At 38.6% G+C, this 21,222-nt stretch overlaps 1 long non-coding RNA gene across 1 annotated transcript in view; it reads left to right on the top strand.

The window, feature by feature from the left end:
- The window catches only part of LOC129440754 (uncharacterized), a 63,490-nt gene extending 54,579 nt beyond the window's left edge, over positions 1–8,911 (top strand). The window contains exon 4 of the long non-coding RNA XR_012365564.1: positions 7,809–8,911. This is a non-coding gene — a long non-coding RNA (uncharacterized lncRNA). The remainder of the gene's footprint in view (positions 1–7,808) is intronic.
- Positions 8,912–21,222: the final 12,311 nt, after the last annotated feature.

Below are 21,222 nucleotides of genomic sequence, written 5' to 3'. Positions count from 1 at the left end.
TTCCCTGATATTTGCTTCACAGTTCAGTTTAGCAGAAGGCGTCACAAAAGAAAGTAATCGTATTTATACATCTCAAACTTAGTAGCGGCCTCTGCACACATACAGTTTTTCAGGATTAGCACTGTCATGGTTCAGAGATGACCAACACATTTGACTAATTATCTAAAATTAATTATACTGTCTGTTATTCAGTAAGAGAGGATTCCAGTAAAGAATCACAGCTCATACTGTCAGTGTGTGTAAAAACACTGCATGTGTTCAGTCAGCAGATCCATTGCTTCATTCTCATGGCTGCTCAGACATTTTGAGAATGATGAGGTCTTGCCATGTTTTCTGTTTAGAGCAGTAATTAGAGATCAAATGTCATTAATAGAGTTCATTTAAACTGCCATTGGTTCATTGGAAATTTTTGCAGGTGAATAATGTTTATAAATAATGCAATTTGTGCAAAACTTGTTACAGGTATTGACAAAAACAATTTTAGTTAATTAGGGGGGGCACTCATTGATTTGTGACAAGATTTGCTGAGGCCTGAGTGAAAGTTTTCATGATCAACAGACTGGGATCAATTAAACTGAATGCAATATATAATGCCTAAACCTTACAGCAATGCACATGTGGAATTACACCATTTAGTAGATCGCAGGCAAGCAAAAGCATTGTAATTTTTTATGTTATTTAGATGCGGTAGGTTATTGTTCTAATGCAATGCAGAAGCTTTTGTTTTGAATTGAATCATGATGCAGGGCAACAAACCGTGTTCAGACAGATGTATGTATGTTTCATGCTACTGTTGATCCTGTGAGATTTCCCTCCAGTGTACAGTGGTATACTGTACAAAAAATACTGTATACATCATACCCTGGTCATTCAGAAAAGCTACGCAATCAATCATGCCATCTGTTGAGGTGGATTATAATAACTTTATGTTTGGCACCATCATATAGAATCCTATCACATTAAACAGATCTATGTTTAAAAACTAGTGTATTTTACATACACTTGAAGATCTTAAGCACTCTTATTAAACTTGTAATCATCTGAGATGTTAAGATAAGGGGATTCCCTTATGAGTCAATGGGAGGCGGCTCCCCTCTTGCTGCAGATATGTGTTGTAAGCTTGAATTGCAGTGATTTGGTATTTACATAGTGGCAAAACCTGATGACGCGCAGTACTGCAGGGCTAATAAGCCTGAATTTCTTTCCACCAATTGCCCACTTATTTCATCAACGCTACTGTCCCACGCACTGCCGAGTGCGGTCTTTTAGAGGATACACCTATAATTTTCATCTGCATTCACAACAACAAAGTTACTCACTGTAACCATGATCATATGAATTTTAAATTGTAATGTTCATGTTTCTTACATTCTTATGGCCCCAATCGGGAAGAGAAGTTGATTACAGCAACACTAAACACATAATTCTTATAGATTCACTTCAACAAAGATTCAAAATGCAGACCTCTTTGTCTGGGCAACTAAATAATACATTTCATTAAATAGAATAAATAATCCTTTCAAAGAATAATGTTCTCCTCTCTAATACTATCTCTGACACCTGATTAATAAAGAAAAGAATGGAACTAGGACTACTGGACTATTGGGTTCATTGAACTGATAAACTGATTCATGGGTAGCAGGATTAAAACAGATCAGTGTCCTTCAGATTAAAGCCTCTTGTGCTGATCCTTCATTATCATTCTTTTTTGTTGTTATAGTTTTGGTGTTTCTGCTCCGATCTTACTGACCAGTCATTCAGTCTGTGAGTCTGATGAACATAGAGCTAAAGTTAAACTGCAGTGCCACAACTTTTCATCCATCCATACTTCATGTCATTAATGGCCATACACTATTAAAAACACAGATTTCATACAACAAAGCTGTGTTCTCATATGTTCTAACCCTATCTAACCCTATGTTCAATGTAACTTGTAGTGCCATGTAGTGACGGATCCTCTAACTTATGTTCAACCTATGTTCTAACCACGTTAAATTAAATGACATTTTAAGGTCCTCATGATTAAAGTTATTGATGGAATTCGCAATCACTCATAGCAGATGAACAAACTCAGCTCATGATAGCTTTGCAGTCTATCGAATGAACGAGGCGCCTGCCATCAGTTTAAAAAAAACAAGAAAACATTTTTTGGTAATGTCACTTTAGATGGGACTTCTAAGAACCATGACAAAATATCCTCTCTTGTAATAAATGCAACTTTTCTTTCTGTGCTAGAATGTATAAGGTTTTGTTAAATAATATGAATAAATCTGTAAGTGCTGTTACTTATTTAAACCGAGGTGCATAAAGCTTAGAATCTTAATAACATTTAGTTTCAAATGTGTTTTTATCAATTTATAAACGTTTTATGTTTTAACAATTTTAAAATCTGCTTGTCACTCTAGGCTTCAAAAGTGGCCGTTTTGTGAAAGTCCTTAGTCATGAGAATAGTTATAATGCCGACTTCTGATCTATGAATAGTGACTGTCAGGTATAAGCTCTGTTTGAAAATAATATCAAACACTGATTCTGTTAGGCGGTATTTTTAGAAATGATGAATATGTTTATGTATCTCTCTACCAGCGACAAGCTGAGGTAAAGTGACTTTCTCAAAACAAGAGGAAGTCGAATGCGGTTTTGAGCTTTCATGTTTTTCAGTTCCCACACATGTTTTGCATGAACGAGGGAGGGGAGGGACCGGATTGGATCAGAAAGAGAAAGATGAACGTGAACTTGTCAAAGAAGGAGTTTTGCCTACCTTAACATTTAATACAAACTGTTGAGTCGGTGCTGTGAAGACTTCTCGTTTTTCACCGACACGCTAAGGTATCGTTTACCCATTTTTCAACAATTACACGCCAAACAGATGCAGCTCTGATGCACTTTTGTCCTCTAAGATTTTATATTTCAGGTTCTAATCCACCCACAATTCCGTCTGATTATTTAAGATATTTTAAAATATTTTTGCCAGCTTTATTAGGATATTTTTAATGTCCGCGCTGTACGGTTCGTGTATGAAGCACTTTAATTGTGTTTAACTATACACTCCAATCAAAACAAATTCAGACTTTCTCTGATTACTCCGTGCACACACCCATTCAAAACATCAAATCCAGCACTTAACAAAGTAATTAAAATCCGATTTGAAAACATTTTGGTTTTCCGACCAAGCTGGCAACGAAGAGCCCCGTAACCTCTAAACGCCGGGATCATCTAATAAGATCCATGGCCCTCAAAGAAGCTGTTGAGCTTCACCGATGCCCTTGACGACCGACAGTGACCTTTGGACCTTTGACATATAAAAAAAAGAAATTAATTTGATCACTGTATTAAAAAGGAAGACGAGATTCTAGTTAATTAGTCGCGATTGAATAAAAGTGAACATTATATGATTTGTCCACAGCCCTTAGTTTGTTATTGCGAATCAGCTTTTGTGTGTGTTAAATGAGAAGTGAGTGCCGACTGCCTGTGTACAGTGTGGGTTTGTGAACTGGCGACAGCTTTTGTCTATGGGAAAAAAACTTAACCACAGGACCTCATTAACTCATTTCTCTCGCCGTTTTTAGGAAGCGAGCCGTAATCGGGCATGGCACAAAATTCCTTTATTCCCCTGTCTCCCAGTCTCTCAGCTACTCCTCCTTTACATCATTTAACACCACAATTTAGGACGAGAAAATAAACGAGTAAACAAGAGACGATTTAAATAGTGAGAATCGGTTTTCTATCAAACTTATGAAAGACATTAAAATGTAGGGTAATTGCGTGCTGTAAAATATAATAAATGACAAGCTGGTGTTAAAACAGAATTCAACTTAATTTAAAACTTTGCTTTACTGGTGGCTTGTTGGTCGTTATCTAATTTTGTTTCGTGCTTACACATTATTACGAGTAGGTGATGTTCACATTAAGAAATTAAAACATTTTAGTTTTTTGTGAATTTTAGTGAATGCACAATATGTATTTCATTTTGAAAAATCTAACACATTTAATTTAGTTACGTGATAGCTAAATATTTCACCGCTTCGCTCTCACCAGAACGTAATTTTGTGACACGCAGCTGGCAAACAACCAACATATTGTATAGCCTAATAAACTGCAAACAGGCAAGAAATGTGGCGAAAATATTTTAATGATCTGTAGTTTTATTCCCTACCCCGCAGATATGGCTCCTGAAATCAAACAGTAAAGATTGTCAAAGAGATTTACACCTGTCTCGTTGCCCAAACAGGCAGCCTCTCAGCCCATAGATTAGACTACTGGAGCCAGGTTGTCTGGAACCCGTGAGCTACTTCACTCTAAATCCGGATTAAACATGATGAAATGATCAGCAAAACGCCACTCTTACATGCACGATAAAGTCGAAGCACAGGAACACGAACCAAATAACGAAATTATATAGCGTCATCGTTGTTCAATACAGTTGCCGGTCCAGTGCGACTCTGAGCCGATCGACGCGCTCTGCTCGCGCACGAAAGTGTTTTATGTCATGAGATTATGAGACTAGAGCCCGATGCGGGTCACTGGACTCAAGACACTCCCGGTTAGAGAGAGTATTTTCTCAACAAGCCTTTTAAGTTAGAATGCGAGGGTGTATTATGACAAAAGTTCTACTCTGAGTAACCAGACTGCTAATGCTGAAGTTAAAGGAAACAGCTGTGATTTCAGACATCCCTAAGTACATTAAAATATCCTGATTTAGCACGAACAACGGGCAGATGCCAATTTCTTCTTTGATAATAATGTCAATTATAATCTAGGCTAGTTTTCAATTATTTTAAATCTATCTTGAGGTTGAGTAGGCTACAGTCAATCGTTCTGCATTGCTGCCAGGTAGGACTCTGAGAATATGATATAGTAGCTACTACTGGATTATTATTTGTACATATTTTTTCTTTTAACTTTAGCAGTTACCAGTGCACTACTGCTCATAATTGTCATATTCTCGTGTTGACTGTGATATGCAAGAAGACGGTTGCTAAGTTTAAGATCTTATGATTGTGAAAAAAAATAACTGTGATGAATATGTGATAATGTTTGATGCTGAATTTACAGTCATGTATGTTGTTGGATCTAAAGTGCAAGGGGTTAGGGTTAGGTCAAACGCAAAATCCTTCAGTTCAGTGAAAACAATTAACAAGATTAAAATAGACACGTCTCTGTTCGATCCGTTCCTAACAACAAGTACAAAAATACTTGGACAGGTTGGTTGTCTGTATAAATGCATGTGGCAAAACGACTCTAATAATAACTATTGATTATCCATTGATCATTTTTGTTGAGGAATCTCGCAGAAAAAATGATATTTTAATTTACTGAAAGTCGTTCAATTATTTTAATAAATCATTTTTTATATTAATTACTGAACTTCTTACATTCGTGTTTCTTTGAGGAGCTTTAAATCCAAATCCAAATCCTAAGTACAGCAAACTGCCTTTTGTGCTAAAAAACCCCTCTTAGGATATTTCAGGGGTATTAATTTAAAATCGTGCAGTAACCGAACATCTGAATTCATGTTTATTAAACAGGCACAAAAGAAGAAATGAGTGCGAGCGCTCATTTTTATTTTTAAAGCAAAGATTAAATGTAACATTTTACAAAAAATCCAAAGTTGTAATGTAACAAAAATAAATACATGAAATTAATTTGACTACTTATCCTCAAATGAGCAATAACAAGGTGTTTAACAAGTTTTAGTTTTATGAACGCCTCGAGTGTAGGATATGTTTGTAAAGTGACATTTATGTTGGCAGTGTGTTCTGCCAACAGATAACACAAATGTGAGGATTTATTTACCTAATTAGAAAATCAGATGGTTTAGTTTATTGCATAGGTCTATTAGCCTATATGATCTCTAAAAAAATCGTGTCAAAATAAAGGGCTGAAGGCTTTATTTAATGACCCATTTATTTATTTAATAACTATTCTACACTTTAGACAACACAATCCCACCCATGCATCACCAATGTTTTTGGCCGTATAGTTTAAATACACATATCAGGTAGGCTACCCGATATAAAACATCATTGCAGCTAACGCAGGAGCCCCAGAATGTTTTAGAATATGATGAAACCATTTTTAAGCTGATACATAAAAGTAGAAAGTTTGTAGTCAAATATAAATGGAGAGCAATACTAAACATTTTTTACGCTCGTAAAGTATCAATAATAATCTTTATTTTACTATTAGTAACATTAATATTTTTTAATCTTCGACTTTTAGTTTCTTAAATAAATTACCACGTACAAATTCCTTATCGTTTGTAAGATTAATGTTTAATCTGATTTTTTCTAGAGTACATTTTATACACATTCATAGTAAATGTGGCCAAATAATAGAAAAGGTCAGTCCTTGGCCTAAAGCAGGATCATTCACTACAGTGCTTTGCAGGATTGGGGGGGGGGGTATATAATTTGTGGATATTTGTGAACGTTCTATGACGGCTCGTATTGTCACGCGATTTTTCCTATCATAGGTAAAACACATTTTATTTTATTATATTCATTAAAGGTAAAGACATTTTTTTATGTGTGCTGATGGAAGTAAATATAGTGTGTAATCGACCAAAATGTGCCAGTTTGCAATTTTCACTTTTCTGATTATTTTTTGTACAATCAAACATTTCACTCTTTTGAAATCTTTACATTTGTTCTAAGACATCAGTCCTCTATACTTTCCCAAATACTGCGTTTTTTTAATTACTCTGAAATCTTGAGTAAAATAAGAATCGCATATGTGAATTTACGGTTTCTGTACTCGGCCGCTTCTCGTTGCCACGAGGTTACGTAAAGCACATGGTCGGTGTGACCAGAAACATGAGCCAGACATCATTCTTGAAGCTTGTCCCTTTGGGTGAAGGGAGGGGTGTGAGTTATGGACATGTAGCTTTTCCATTTCAATAGCCCATCTGGGTTTCTACAGTAAGACTTGCTGCATGAAATATTCAGGGTTCAGTGAAAGCTGATCTGTTGATCTGAAGTGCAGTTTCTTTCCCATCCATGTACTGCTGATCTGTGTATCTCACCCTACAGCATCACACAAGCCAGTGTCTTTGAGTATTATTATTATTATTTTTTATTCATGTCACTGAATAATACCGATGTACTCACATTCAAGTAAACATCTATTTATCGGATGAAAACTTTGTGTCTGCATGATGTCTGCTCACAAGCAAGAAAGAAATTTGTATTATTTTTATATATCATACCAGTTGTAATGTAATGGTAATCTCAAATATAAAAAGAACATGACAACCAATTCAAACCCCAGTCCATTGGCCTCAGTTGTACTTGAATGAAACCAGGTTGAAACATTGCACCCAAATTTTAGAAGCACTAACAACCTGAATTGGACACACCCACCAACCCCTATCCCCCCCACACACACACTTTAACAGCTTGTACACCAATCATCCGCACGCAATTGTTCTTCTACCCACGGTATGAAACCGTTACGTGCTCCCCAAAATGTCAGCAGTCTTCTGTCTTACCTTCAGAGTGCGAGCAGCACTGCGCCTGTACCAAAGGCAAACAATCTGAGGAAACTGGGAACAATCATAGACAGACTCCAGCAGGTTGACACAAAAAAGCCGACTGCTCCTCACCTCCATTCCGTTCTATGACCTGATGAAAGATCAATGACCAGACTGGGCTGCCAGTGCACCCTCCAGTGCAGCATGGAACAGACCAATAAAAACGAGACATCAGGGCCTCTTACTTTTCCCCGACAAGATCTGATTCAGTGTGTATTGCACTGCATTGAAAGTTGCGTCTACCCGTAACATTTTGTTACCTTGTGATTTGTTTGTCTAGATTTTAAGAAGCAACAGGCGTACACATGCAGCAGATGGGTTAACATGCCCTGTAGAGGATTTGGGTGAAGAACAGCCCCAGTAGCTCGGCCTCTCAAGAGGAGGGGTGAATGGGATTTTTCCCAGGGAGGAGCGGCTCTGTGTGGCCCTGGCACGCTCACTCTTGAGCTGGATCTCAACTCTGCTCCTGCTGGAGGGAATGCAAAAACATTTAACTACTGGAGGCCTTAATTCATCTGAAAATCAATTTCCTAAATGTTTTAGCATTATTATTATTATAAATGATATATCAGCTTCATGTTTGGAATATTGGCACATCTAAAATTATTATTGCATGTATCACCACTTGAAGCAAATCGGCCAAGCGGTTTAAAAATCAAATTGGTATTGTTCACTTATACATTTCTATAATACACAGTCTTGATTTGGGCAAAATAAGTTTATGGATATGTTATTTATCAATTATCAATTAAGGTAATATTTAACATAACTAGACAGATACTCTCCATCCATAATACTGTTTAATACACAGACTGATGTTCATGCGTAACTCATCTGTGATATTCCTGTTGTTTGGTTGCACAATCATTTGTAAAAGCTTTGTATATGTTCAAGTGCTTCATGATAATATGGGGGCTTATTATCATATAGTTTTACACAGTCTTTACATTTATGTCCCAGTTTTTTCCAACTTTCTGTGTCCACGTTCTGAAATATGTATCTGCAGAATATCATACAGATTTTCTCTATTACAGATACATAGGGAAAAAAAAACATAAAAACGGATCGTTATTTGATATCATTGACTGATCTTCAAAATAATGTCAGTAATTGATTCTATTGATGATGAAGGATATAAAAAAGCAACACATTTTTTTTAATTAACTTTCACCCAAATTGTACGAAAAAGATTTAGTTTTGTCTGTGCTGTCGTTGTAAATGAACTAAGTGTGATACATTTCATTAGTCAGTGTTACTGTAATTTGTTGTAAAAACATTTTTCCTGAAAGCCATTTATGTAAACTGATGGAATTAAAGTTCATAATACATTAAAAAGGTTTCAATCGTCATCAAATGTAATTACTTGAAAATGAAGAAAGAAAGTGAAAGCTCAGTTTTGACATCAGTTTTGTAAAATGGCTAATTGTGTTGATTTTTGTCGTGAACAAATGTTTCATCTTCTTATATAATAATGCCAGCTGACTCTCTTAGCCTTTCTTCAGCATGAACGTAACTACAATTATGATAATGATGATTCAACTCGTTGTTTTGAATAAACACATGAAGATTCACAGGCTGTCTCTTCTGTACGACTCGTGTCTCTGATCTTATTTCTTTAGCTAAATGACCAGACACATCATTATACATCTGTGTACAGGAAAATAATCACTCACACATTTATTTTGCCAAATAATGTTTAATTGCAAATATAATTCATTTAAAAACCTTTCAATTAATTCTTCATTGTTCATTTTTATTTGTGTTATATATTATATATGCATGGACGGGATTTTATAAAGTATTTACTATAAAAATTCCTTTACAAATTACAGTATTACTGTCAGCTGTTTGCCAGTGAATTGCTGTAGATTTAAGTTTATGTTATTTATTGGCAACAGTTTGTTGAATAAAAGTTAAATGAACATTAAACATTAACAAGTCTTTATCTTTAAAGAATACAGCTATAAAATAAGAGCCTCATGCAAAGCATTCTGGGAACCAAAATCTAAAGGGAAAAATGAAAAAGGTTGATGAGGATTTCTGGTTCCCAGAATGCTTTGCATGATGTTGTTATTTTATGGTTTTATTCTGTAAATATAAATACTTGTTAATGTTAATTTCACTTTGAACAAACTGTTGCCAGTAAATAACATAAATGTAAATCTACAGTAAGTTACTGGCAACCAGCTGGATAATTACAGCAAACTTTTTACACTAGAAATTATATTAACACCCTCACTTAGTAACTTTCCATTTAGCTTATTAATATAAAAACAGAAAAGGCTATCCTCCTTCAGATCAGATATATTTCTTAAGAAATAAACATTGTGATCTAGCAGATTTTAAGATAACTTCTACGGCAGAATATGTTGGAGTCGGTCTGATTGAGGTGGACGGATGGTATCGTGTACAGATGTGAATGTACAACACATGTTTTCTATCACGTGAACTTTCAGCTTCATTAATGCACGAGCACAAACTCTGCGTCTCAGGACAGCGGGACCAGAAGCAAACATCTGCTGCTCTTCAGCAGGTCATGATCATTGTTTCAGGACGGACACGTGCAGGCTTCAAGTCAACTTTCAAAGAAATAGTTTGGTTTAAACATTTTGTGAACAAGGGATGATTCTGTCCCTTACGAGGGTCACTTGATGAAGATAAGAAGATGTGGTCAGTAAACATCTGACCTACTGAATTCTACAGGTTAATATACAGTACACCAGTAACCAATACAAAACTGAAATGAAGCATTGACAATGATTTCACTGCTGTTCTCAATATTTATGTGTTTGACTATGAGCTTTTGTCAGAAATGATGTTGACCAGGAGCTTTTAGTTTTGTCATTTCTGTCAAACTGTTAGTTAGTTTGGTGAACCGCAGAGACCAGCATAATTTCAAGACCTTAGCAGGCACTCACAGAAGCAAAATGGATCTCTATTCCATTTATAAATAGACAAGAATGAAAAAGGTTTCTTTGCAATTGATGTCGCCCTCAGCTGTCCAAAAGCAATACCTCTAAGAGTCGCACGGTCTTCTGATTCAGCAAACCCAGTACTAACAAGATAAATGTGTCAACAACAAAGAAAAATGGGCCTGTCTGCAGTAAATCCGTAAGGCAAGACATCTTTACAATATATACTAAAGCTGAATGGCAGTGATGTGCACCGGCTAGTTCTGCTGAGGGCTTTTCTGACTTTAAGGATTATTGAATAACTGATTCATTTGTAAGGTCTTAAGCAAAGGGAAAGTGGCAGCCTGTCGTAGCACAGCTGAACTAAAGGCTTTTTATAATGATTGCATTTGTTGTGATTAGTGCTCTTAAATGATCAGGCCAAAAATATTGACCCCGTGCTTGTCTCTTTCTCTCACGACGTCCACATTCAGTCAAGGTGAGTAAACCACTTTAAATATTCACAGTTGACATCCATCTAATTGCTGAGTTGGAATCAATCTAATAAAGTTATTCACAGAAAGACAGTGAGAGTTGTTGTCATTGGCTGAACAGCAAACGTTGCACCGCAGGACGCACCTCACCGCTCTCTCTGATTGGGTTTTCATTTCTGTGCATCTGGAAATGAAAAAGCCGTGAGATTCAGAAGTTGTGCATTATTTCCGAGACGCTTCATTTAAACGCCTGATAGCGATTGTATTGTGTCCAGGAATTGATGACATGAACGCATCTCTATTTGCTCTCAAATGATTTTCAGCCCATATGATCTCATTTATAAGCAAAAAATCACCTTCTCTACACAATATGTAAAGAGATTCGTGCAGCTGTTGTTGTAAATGTATTTGTCATGTTATCACGTAAAGCCTCTGCAAGAGAAGATCTACGGCCGCCGGCTGGAGACACTGAGACTATTGGCTTCCTAAATACATTTGTTCATTAATTCATTTTCTGCTCACTTCAGCGGACTTTGACCTTTCATCGGATGCCAAGAGAGCGAGCGCAGCGTTCTCCATCCTGCGGCCCCTCCCGCACCAGGCCTAATAGAGTTAATGTCGTCCCGCTGGCCATCAGAAAACTGAATTGAGACCAAGATGTTTTTTTTCCAAGCCCACCGCGCACACAGCCCTATACCGAGCACCAAACATAAAGCACAGCCGGGTCTCCGCCGCTACAGCAGACAATCTAATTGGTATTGACATCCTTGTCTCGGAGGAAATTTGACATCTAAGGGCAAACAATTCTATTTAGTTGCCTGAATACTTTCAATGGGGGAGCGGTGCGATTCGACAGCGTGCCGGTCGGCTGGCCACATGCTCTTGTGCGGCAATCGATCCTAATCCGATTCTGGACAAGGAGCAGAAAAATGAAAATAAAATCAAAAGCACCGTTAGGGCAAAATATTAACAAGGGAGAACAATGGCGGTGGTGGACACGGCTTCTCCAGCTGTATTGTTAATGCACGCTCCTCCGTAAAGGTGCGTGCGTCTGAAAGAAATGTGCTGGTGAAGCTAAAAGCGCAGCCTCATTCTGCCCGCTGGCCTGATTTCATTACACTCACTCCCTGGAGAACACATCTTATTTTTTGTGAGAGTGGACCATTCGGGAGGACGAGGGGATACAATGAAGAGAGTGCATGTGTGATAGATAGATAGAAAATTGAAGTGGTTGTCGTGCGTGCGTGCGTGTGTGTTTATAAAGTTTACCGTTGGTTTCGAGTCATGTTGGTGTAGGAGGACCTAACACATTTTCTCTTGTTCTTGTCTGGTGAAACGCAAGTTAAAAATGGTACATGTCGTGCTACTTTTTGATGCAGGACTTTTAAGCGAAAGCTCTTTGTAATCTTTGGCTTTACAGTTGTGTTAATGAGGCGTTTCACCTGTAGTGAAAGTAAAAGCAGATCCAATTCAGATCTTTTCAATGTATTGCATTGAAGAGGATAACATACAGTAGACCGGTGAATCCAGCATGACAACCGGAATGAGATTTCCACTGTGTAGTGGAGGTACGGTGTCTTTAAAAGCATTTCTCCTGCGCTGCTGCTTGCGAGATCTTAATCGTTGTACCTGATGGAGGCCTGAGGTCATGTTGTGTGCCACTGATAGAGCCTGATTTACACAGGTTGAAATGCAGGGCTAGTGTCTCCCCGGCTGGGAATAAACAGGTCGGCCGGTCTCGTGTTGATCGGTCGTGCAGATAGACGTCCATAAACGTCTGTCTTGTGGCCCGTGGCTGTGTCTGTTAGGAGACTGATGTTATCATAGACCAGAGATGAGGAGACATTCCTCCTGTTGGCTATTGACTGAATGAGGGGTCTGGTTCTGCTACTCGCTCTTTAACATTTTAATTGGACGTCTGGTCAGTGCACGGAGACAGCGGCCCAAAACCGGAGGAGCGTAATGAATTTAAGTTCAGTGGACAAGACGGTTGGGGCGTGTTGAATAGAAATCAGCGTAACTGAAGGGTTTTTTCGGACTCCAATATTTAGCGTAATGCTCGTGCAAAATGTACTTTTGTGGCTAACAAGTAGATTCATGTGTGGCTCACACAAAACACTTAAGATCCTAGCTCGTGGGAATCAACAGTGAATCATCTGTTCCTCTTGTTCTCTGTCCTGCGCACGAGGCGTGTTTATAAACATCATGCGATGGTTTGTGATGAACCAAACTGTTGATAGATGAGAAATGCCCAGAGGAGCGTAATAAATAATCTATCTCAGAGTCAAGAATGAACTTTCTTTCCATCTTTATTGTTTTTTTTTAAATATTCACACAAAACAAACCTCAGAACACAACAAACTGAGTAAAAGTTATTTTCAAATGACTCTGGGCTGAAGTCTGTGACTAAAGGGTGCATATTGGTACCACAAAGGTATATTTTTATACCTCAAAGGTACACTTCATGGTAAATGTTAGAAAATACTTTAAAGGTACTTTTGTACCATTTCTCTGACAGACAACATGATTTTAATGTGCATCCTCTTATATTTCATCAGAATGTTGTTTTAGTTCTTTATTTCCATAGCTTTTCAAGAAAATGTTTTACATTACACTTCACTGAGACTATTCCCATTAAAAAACGCCAAATACAGAACATTAAAATAAACCGTACGGATAGAAATGATCTGATTATTTCATCATGAATTGACATAATACACGGCAAATGTAAAACAGGTCTAAAGGTTTGGTGACTCATTATTGAGTCTTGTGAAGTGACTCATAAAATCTTTTGGGTTAATGGACAAATCTCTTGGGATCCTTGAAACCGTTTCCCCAGGAGGACATAAATAAGCTTTTACTTTTAAGAAGGGATAGAGATTTACATCTTAATGTTAGTTAACTTTTCATGCAATGTCTCATAGGTAGCATACTGTAATATTTGTCATGCTGCTTTGAGGTTTTGAAATGATTTAAGTAACTAAGTAAACATATATGTAAATAAGTAAATAAGCCAGACTGACTGCTAAGTGAATATTTCCCAGAGACATCTAAAATAAGAAAAGAAATAAATGATGCGTGAAATTTACAGTTTAATATGATTTATCACTTCATTATTCAACTCATGTCCACCTTCAATTAAACTTTATTTTATGGATTTTTTATATGTTAAATAACATTTATGTTTATATAATATATAAAAAATCAGACTGCAGACTGAAGTTTGTGAGGGATCCAAGCTTGCTTTATTCTGAGAGTATGAACGTTTTAAACTCTATTACCTGACAATTTTCAATGTGTATATGTTATTATTCAATTTAATTCTTAATTTATTTATATATCCCTTTTCACAATTGTTTAATTGTTTCAAAGCAACTTTACATTAATAAAAGCCGGAAAAAACTAAGAAAAAGTAGGATAGTGCAGCGTAAGATTAAACCGTACTAGTGAGCAGAGTAATAATGTAACGTATAGAAGAGAGATCTAAGTTAAGTTAATATCAGCTGACTCCTTGGGTTAAAAAAAACTTCTAGGAAAAAAATTGGCATTTGTTATCTCAATCTCAAAATTAAATACTGGGATTTCTTTTGTAAATAAAAATTCTAGCAAATATTAGCAGTGTGTTTATTTTCAATGACTTGATTTAGCAGCACACAAGCAGCAAATTTCACTCGGATTCTTTTAATAACAGATTTTTGGATAAACTTCAGATCTTTTGTGTAATGGAGATCACAGATGTCAACATATGCATTAAATCTCTAACATGCGCTTACATGCCTCTCAAAGTGTCATTCATTTTATTTATAAAGCGTACGACTAAAGGCGGAAAAAAGTTGTCTCTAAATCCCTAACATTCAATTTGATTTGGTGTCTCAAGATAATCACTTAAGAAAATGCTTTTGTAACATTATATCTCCTTTTGGACTAGTTAGTTACAACCCCAAAGTCACATGATGGTCCTTTTTGAAATATGATGTCTTAAAAATGAATCAAATATGCTCTATGGCAATTTTCTTTCCCAAGGTGCTTAACACAGCTGTCTTCAGATCGCTCAGCCATCTGGTTGCTGTGTCCATTGAGATGATGATAATGCACTTCATGACGAGAAGAGGATGAAACCTTTGACCTTCAAGGCCCTTTGACCTCTCTGGGCAATATTCACTGGTGTTCCTATAACTAGCATATGCCTGCTAGTCCGATATGTTAAAAGAAATTTATAACCAGAGCTCTGTCGATAAGGCCTTGAACATCTTTCTTCTTGTCCCAGTAGAATACAAAAGCTTGGGTTACTTTACTCACAGATTGTGAAGACATATTTCATCCTTTACCCCCAATTAATAGCAACTTTTCAGTGAGCTGTAGTTGTTTTTGGTAAGGATTAAGTCAAATATTTTGCCAGAGAGCAAACAGTAATAGCCACAGCTAAAAGTGACCTGTAGCTTCACATGGTTTAGCATACATCAGGTTGAATTTTGGAGTGCAAGCTTTGGTTCCCTCCTGAATCGCTACAATGTTGATTAGATTGGAAAACCTTTTCATAACGATGTCTGGTCTTTGATTCTGTATAGTGTCATTTGTCCAGCTCTTCCAGTCCTGCCCTCCGTGTCCCTCTCTTTGTGTCCTACTCTCCGTGTCCTGTTCTCCGTCTCCTGCACGCCGTGTCCCCCCTTCGTATCCTGCTCGCTGTGTCCTGCTTACTGTGTCCCGCTTGCCATGCACTGCCCTCCGTGTCTCTCTGTGCCCCGCTCTCTGTGTCTCTCTGTGCCCTACTCTCCGTGTCTCTCCGTGCCCCGCTCTCCATGTCCCGCTCTCCGTGTACTGTTTATGTGTCCTGCTCTTTGTGCCCCACTCTCCGTGCCCTGTTTCTGTGTCTCCTTTCATGCCTCGCTCTCTGTGTCTCTCTATGTCCCACCCTTTGTGTTCTGTTTATGTTTCCCCCTCTCTGTGCCCGCTGTCTGTGTCCTGTTTTTGTGCCCCCCTCTCCATGTCCCGCTCTTTGTGTCCCGCTCTCTGTGTCTCTTTGTGCCCTGCCCTCAAAGTCTTGTTTCTGAGTCCCCCACTCCATGCCCCGCTCTCTGTGCCCTGTTTCTTTGTCCCCTCTCTGTGTCCCGCTCTATGTTGCCCTACTCTCTGTGTCTCTACGTGCCTGCTCTTGGTGTACTGTTTATGTGTCCCGCTCTTTGTGCTCTGCTCTCTGTGTCCTGTTTCCGTGTCCTCTTTCATGTCCACTCTCCGTGTCTTGCATGTTGTGTCCCCCCTCTGTGTCCTGCTCGTCGGGTCCTGCTCACCCTGTTCCACTCTCCATGTCCCACTCTCTGTGTCGTGTTTACGTGTACCCCTCTCTGTGTCCCCCTCTCCGGGTCCTGCTCGTTGTTTCCCCATATCCTTGTCCTGCTTGCCGTTTCCCCCTTTCTGTGTCCTGCTCTACGTGCCCTGCTTTCCATGTCTCTCCATGCCCCACTCTCTGTGTACTGTTTATGTGTCCTGCTCTTTGTGCCCCACTCTCCGTGTCCCGCTCTCTGTGTCCCGCTCTCTGTGTCCCGCTCTCTGTGTCCCGCTCTCTGTGTCCTGCTCTCTGTGTCTCTCTGTGCCCTGCACTCAGTGTCTTGTTTCTGTGTCCCACTCTCCTGTTTCCATGTCCCCCTCTTTGTGCCCTCCTCTCCGTGTCCGGTTTCCGCTCTTCGTGTCTCTCCATGTCCCGCTCACCGTGTTCTGTTTCTGTGTCCCCATCTCCATGCCCCGCTCTCCGTGTCCTGCTTTTCGTGCCCTGCTCTCTGCTTCTGTACTACCTACACTAACTAGTGGCGACATATATATGTGTAAATGTATATATAAACCTATACATACAAACACACACACATAAACATAATCAAATAAATGACACATATTACCAAGTACAATTTCTGCAGCACCAGTATTTGCAACCGCAAAAATAATTTGCCATCGAGGTTTCCTAAACATGTCTTTCATTCCTCCCCCAAATCCTGCTATTAGCTGATGTAGTACATTAGGAAGACTTAGATGTTTGAAGACTTTTATATGTCATCTGTGTACTTCAGTGGCCTAGGGACCTTGGATTCGTGACCTTTGCCCTCTGATACTGACCTTTTCACTTGGCCTCTTAATTCTGGGTCCTGCATTACCAGTGACTACCTGTCAGGCACCTGCTTTGAGAAATGAAACAGTAGGGAATGTGTCTCTGGGGACCTCTTCAGACTCGCAGACAACAGGCTGGCATAGTTCCTGTATCTGAATGGGTCTTGAGTGGGCCTGGTAAACCAATCTCCCTAATTACCTATTGAAAGAACATTCTTTTTCCTTTCAGAATCATTACCCCCGGTTCAATTGCTGAAAAGTAACATACAGGAGCAAAATAGCAGCGAGGGAAAAACACTCAAAGGTAGTGCTCCTGGTTTCAACCAAGGTTAATTGCTTGGGAGGGACCAGATGTGAAATATAGATTGGAATAAAGGTGAAGGGGACACAGGCATTGAGAACAAATTACAAATAAATGCAAGATCTTAGATGGCACTCGTTTCCCATGCGTTTGAAAGGAACGGATGATGCATCTGTCCAGCTTCTCTAATGAAAAAGACAGCAGCAGCACAAGACTCAGATCTTCTTTGAGATTCACTGGGTTTGTGCTTTGAACGTTTAGTGGTGCACAATTCTGACAATTTGAAATGATTGCAGGCATTAATGCTGCTAGTGTTTGATATGTGAACTGTTCTCCGTCTCTGTGGGTAATGAACTTCTGTTGTTCTTCTCTGAAGGTTCTTCAGGTCCATGCTGAGGTCAATCAAGATGAGCAGAGCATCAAGTGGAAGTGAAAGCAGAACATGCAAAACATTTTCACACTTGTCTGTCAGGTGTGTGTGTGTGTGTACCTGGTAATTATCACGTTGTGGAGGAATACCAGTGTTTTTGTGACCTTGTGGGGACATTTTGAGGTCCCCATGAGGAAACAAGCTTATAAATGTTTCTTGAAAATGTGAAGTATCACAATGTTTTCTATAATGGTTGGGGTTAGGGAATGGGGTAGGTTAGGGGGAATCGAATATGCAGTTTATACAGTATAAACTGCATTATGTCTATGGACTGTCCCCACAAAACATGGAAACCAGAATGTGTGTGTGTGTGTGTGTGTGTTGGATGACACTGATAAAAATACTGATGAAAAGCTGTCGATTATGAACCAAAGAAGATTGTATTGCGGTGGGTTTTGTAGACATGTTGCTGTCCTATTTTAACTATGAAGAGAAGAGTGTTACATCATATGATAAAGACATTTTCTTGCCATACCTAAGGGTCCGTATGTAAAATATTCAGGGTCACAGATCTTATTGAACTGTTAAAAACCAGCAACACATCTGTCTGGTTGTTTTCAAGAGCAGTGAGATTTGTCACTGCCTCAGTGTGAAGTCTGTCACTATTAATAAACTTTGGCTGCTGGACAAAGGCTGTGTTTCTGAGAACGCATGCAGCCAAACCCGGCTCTCTTCCTGACAGTGATAGTTGAAGTCCAGAGCACAAAGACTTATTGCCAAAGGCGCTGCTGGATCTGTGATGCTTTATGTCAGTAAACTCACAGCCCTCTTAACCCCTCGTGGGCTTGGTGTTCACTTCCACTTGCCTATGAGCATTGCACCAACAGCTTTTACCTCATATTGCAAAGCATTGTTGAATGCTGATGAACATATTGAACAATAGTAAATAAAAATAACTCACTTTCATGTTTGTTTAACATCTTCAAGTACAATCAAGTATATTTATGTGGCAGAAATCAGATCTATGCATGACATCTGCGCAATGGTGAATTAAGTACCTAAAAGCAACACTTAAGAAAAGATATCTTACCAGAAAATGACTTGAGTAGAAGTTAAAGTCGACTTTTATAACATTTCTTGAATAAAGTATTTAGTATTATATTGTACCTAAGTATCAGCTGCCTTCAGTGGAAAGCTGAGGCCGGTTTAAAAATGCCTTAAAGTCTCTCTTAATTCCATGTCAAATAAAGCTGTTCTCATTTACATATTTATTGTATTCAATGGAAAGAGAACAGAACCAGTAGGAAATATTGACTGAATGCAGCCCAATAAAACTGTTAACCAGCAGGCTCAGGCATCATCTGACAAACTCATCAAGACAACGGTTGTGCTGTGATATATTTACATATGAAGTGATCCTTCAGAAAGTAAGAAGTGACAGAATGTTTCTTCTTTAATTTAAGGCTGAGTAACAAAATACTATACACTCACCGGCCACTTTATTAGGTACACCTTACTGGTACGGGGTTGGACCCCCTTTTGCCTTTAGAACTGCCTTTATCCTTCATGACATACATTCAACAAGGTACTGGAAACATTCCTCAGATATTTTGGTCCATATTGACATGATAACGTCACGCAGTTGCTGCAGATTTGTGGGATGCACATCCAGGGCACGAAGCTCCCGTTCCACCACATACCAAAGACGCTCCATTGGGTTGAGATCTGGTGACTGTGGAGGCAATTTGAGTACAGTGAACTCATTGTCATGTTCAAGAAACCAGTCTAAGATGATGTGCGCTTTATGACATGGCACGTTGTCCTACTGGAAGTAGCCATCAGAGGATGGGAACATGGTGGTCATAAAGGGATGGACATGGTCAGCAACAATACACAATACACAATGCTCCATTGGTACTAATGGGCCCAAAGCGCGCCAAGAAAACATCCCCCACACCACCCCACCACCACCAGCAGCCCGAACCACCGACACAAGGCAGGATGGATCCATGCCTTCATGTTGTTGACGCCAAATTCTGACTCTACCATCTGAATGTTGCAGCAGAAATCGAGACTCATCAGACCAGGCAACGTTTTTCCAACTTCTACTCTCCAATTTTGGTGAGCTTGTGCGAATTGTAGCCTCAGTTTCCTGTTCTTAGCTGTCAGGAGTGGCACCCAGTGTGGTCTTCTGCTTTTGTAGCCCTTCCGCCTCAAGGTTCGACGTGTTGTGCATTCAGAGATGCTCTTCTGCATACCTCGGTTGTAACGAGTGGTTATTTGAGTTACTGTTGCCTTTCTATCAGCTCAAACCAGTTTGGCCATTCTTCTCTGACCTCTGGCATCAACAAGGCATTTGCGCCCATAGAACTGATGCTCATTGGATATTTTCTCTTTTTCTGACCATTCTTTGTAAACCCTTGAGATGGTTGTGTGTGAAAATCCCAGTAGATCAGCAGTTTCTGAAATACTCAGACCAGCCCGTTTAGCACCAACAACCATGCCATGTTCAGAATCTCTTAAAACACCTTTCTTTTCCATTCTGACGCTCGGTTTAAATTTTAGCAGATCGTCTTGACCATGTCTGCATTGAGTTGCTGCCATGTGATTGGCTGATTAAAAATTTGCATTAACACGCAGTTGGACAGGTATACCTATTAAAGTGGCTGGTGAGTGTATGTCCACTGTCATCTATTGAAAGAAATCATCTAAACATTTAACCGTGGTGTTAATAGCACTTGTTTGCACATGTGCCTTAGGATTTAATCAATGATGTAACATCCAACCAATGATTCGTCAAATCTATTAGCTTGCAGGCTGTGATCTTCAGATTTTATTTTGTAGTAATGAAGATGCATAAATAGGAGTACAATTATATATTTTATTTAGAAGATTTAAGGTTAGCAGAAAAGAAAATGGAAGTACAGATTTTCTCAAAAATAAAACTTAAGTAGAGTAGCAAAGTATTAATAGTTGTTATTGTAGGTTACAGCACTGTTAACATGTTAAACTTTCAATAGGGAAAAAGTCAACCAGCAGCTCAGGCTTACATTTGGCTTTTTTCCAAAAGCAATGCATTTTTAGCAGTATGTCAGTGTGTTACCTTGGGATCAAACCCATGACCTTTTACACGGCTAACACAATACTTTACAATTGAGCTACAGGAACACCTCTGTCCCAGATCTTAATGTTATAAAGATCATTAAGATCTGGGACAGATCTTATAATATATATATTATAGTTTTTCTAAATCTCAGCTGGGGAACATAATAACTGTTTACATAGAAATCAATCCTAGACTTTTTCTGTAGTCGTATCAAGAATCATAAATGTAGTAATACAAGACAAATCATTTTAGCTCATTTCTTCCTGTGGTAAATGCATTACAGGACATTACAAAAACACACAAGAGGGATTTCCTCATGCTAAGCTTATCCCTGGAGTAATTTCTGTTTATTTTGGAGTAATTTCGATCATTTACGGAAGAATAACATTGTAGTGAAATGAGAGCTAAGAAGCACTGTGATTGAGGCTGGAGTGTA

Source organism: Misgurnus anguillicaudatus, chromosome 22, assembly GCF_027580225.2.
Source record: "Misgurnus anguillicaudatus chromosome 22, ASM2758022v2, whole genome shotgun sequence".
NCBI lineage: Eukaryota > Metazoa > Chordata > Actinopteri > Cypriniformes > Cobitidae > Misgurnus > Misgurnus anguillicaudatus.
The sequence above is the reverse complement of the archived record's forward strand: the minus strand, read 5'-3'. Positions and strand labels throughout refer to the sequence as shown.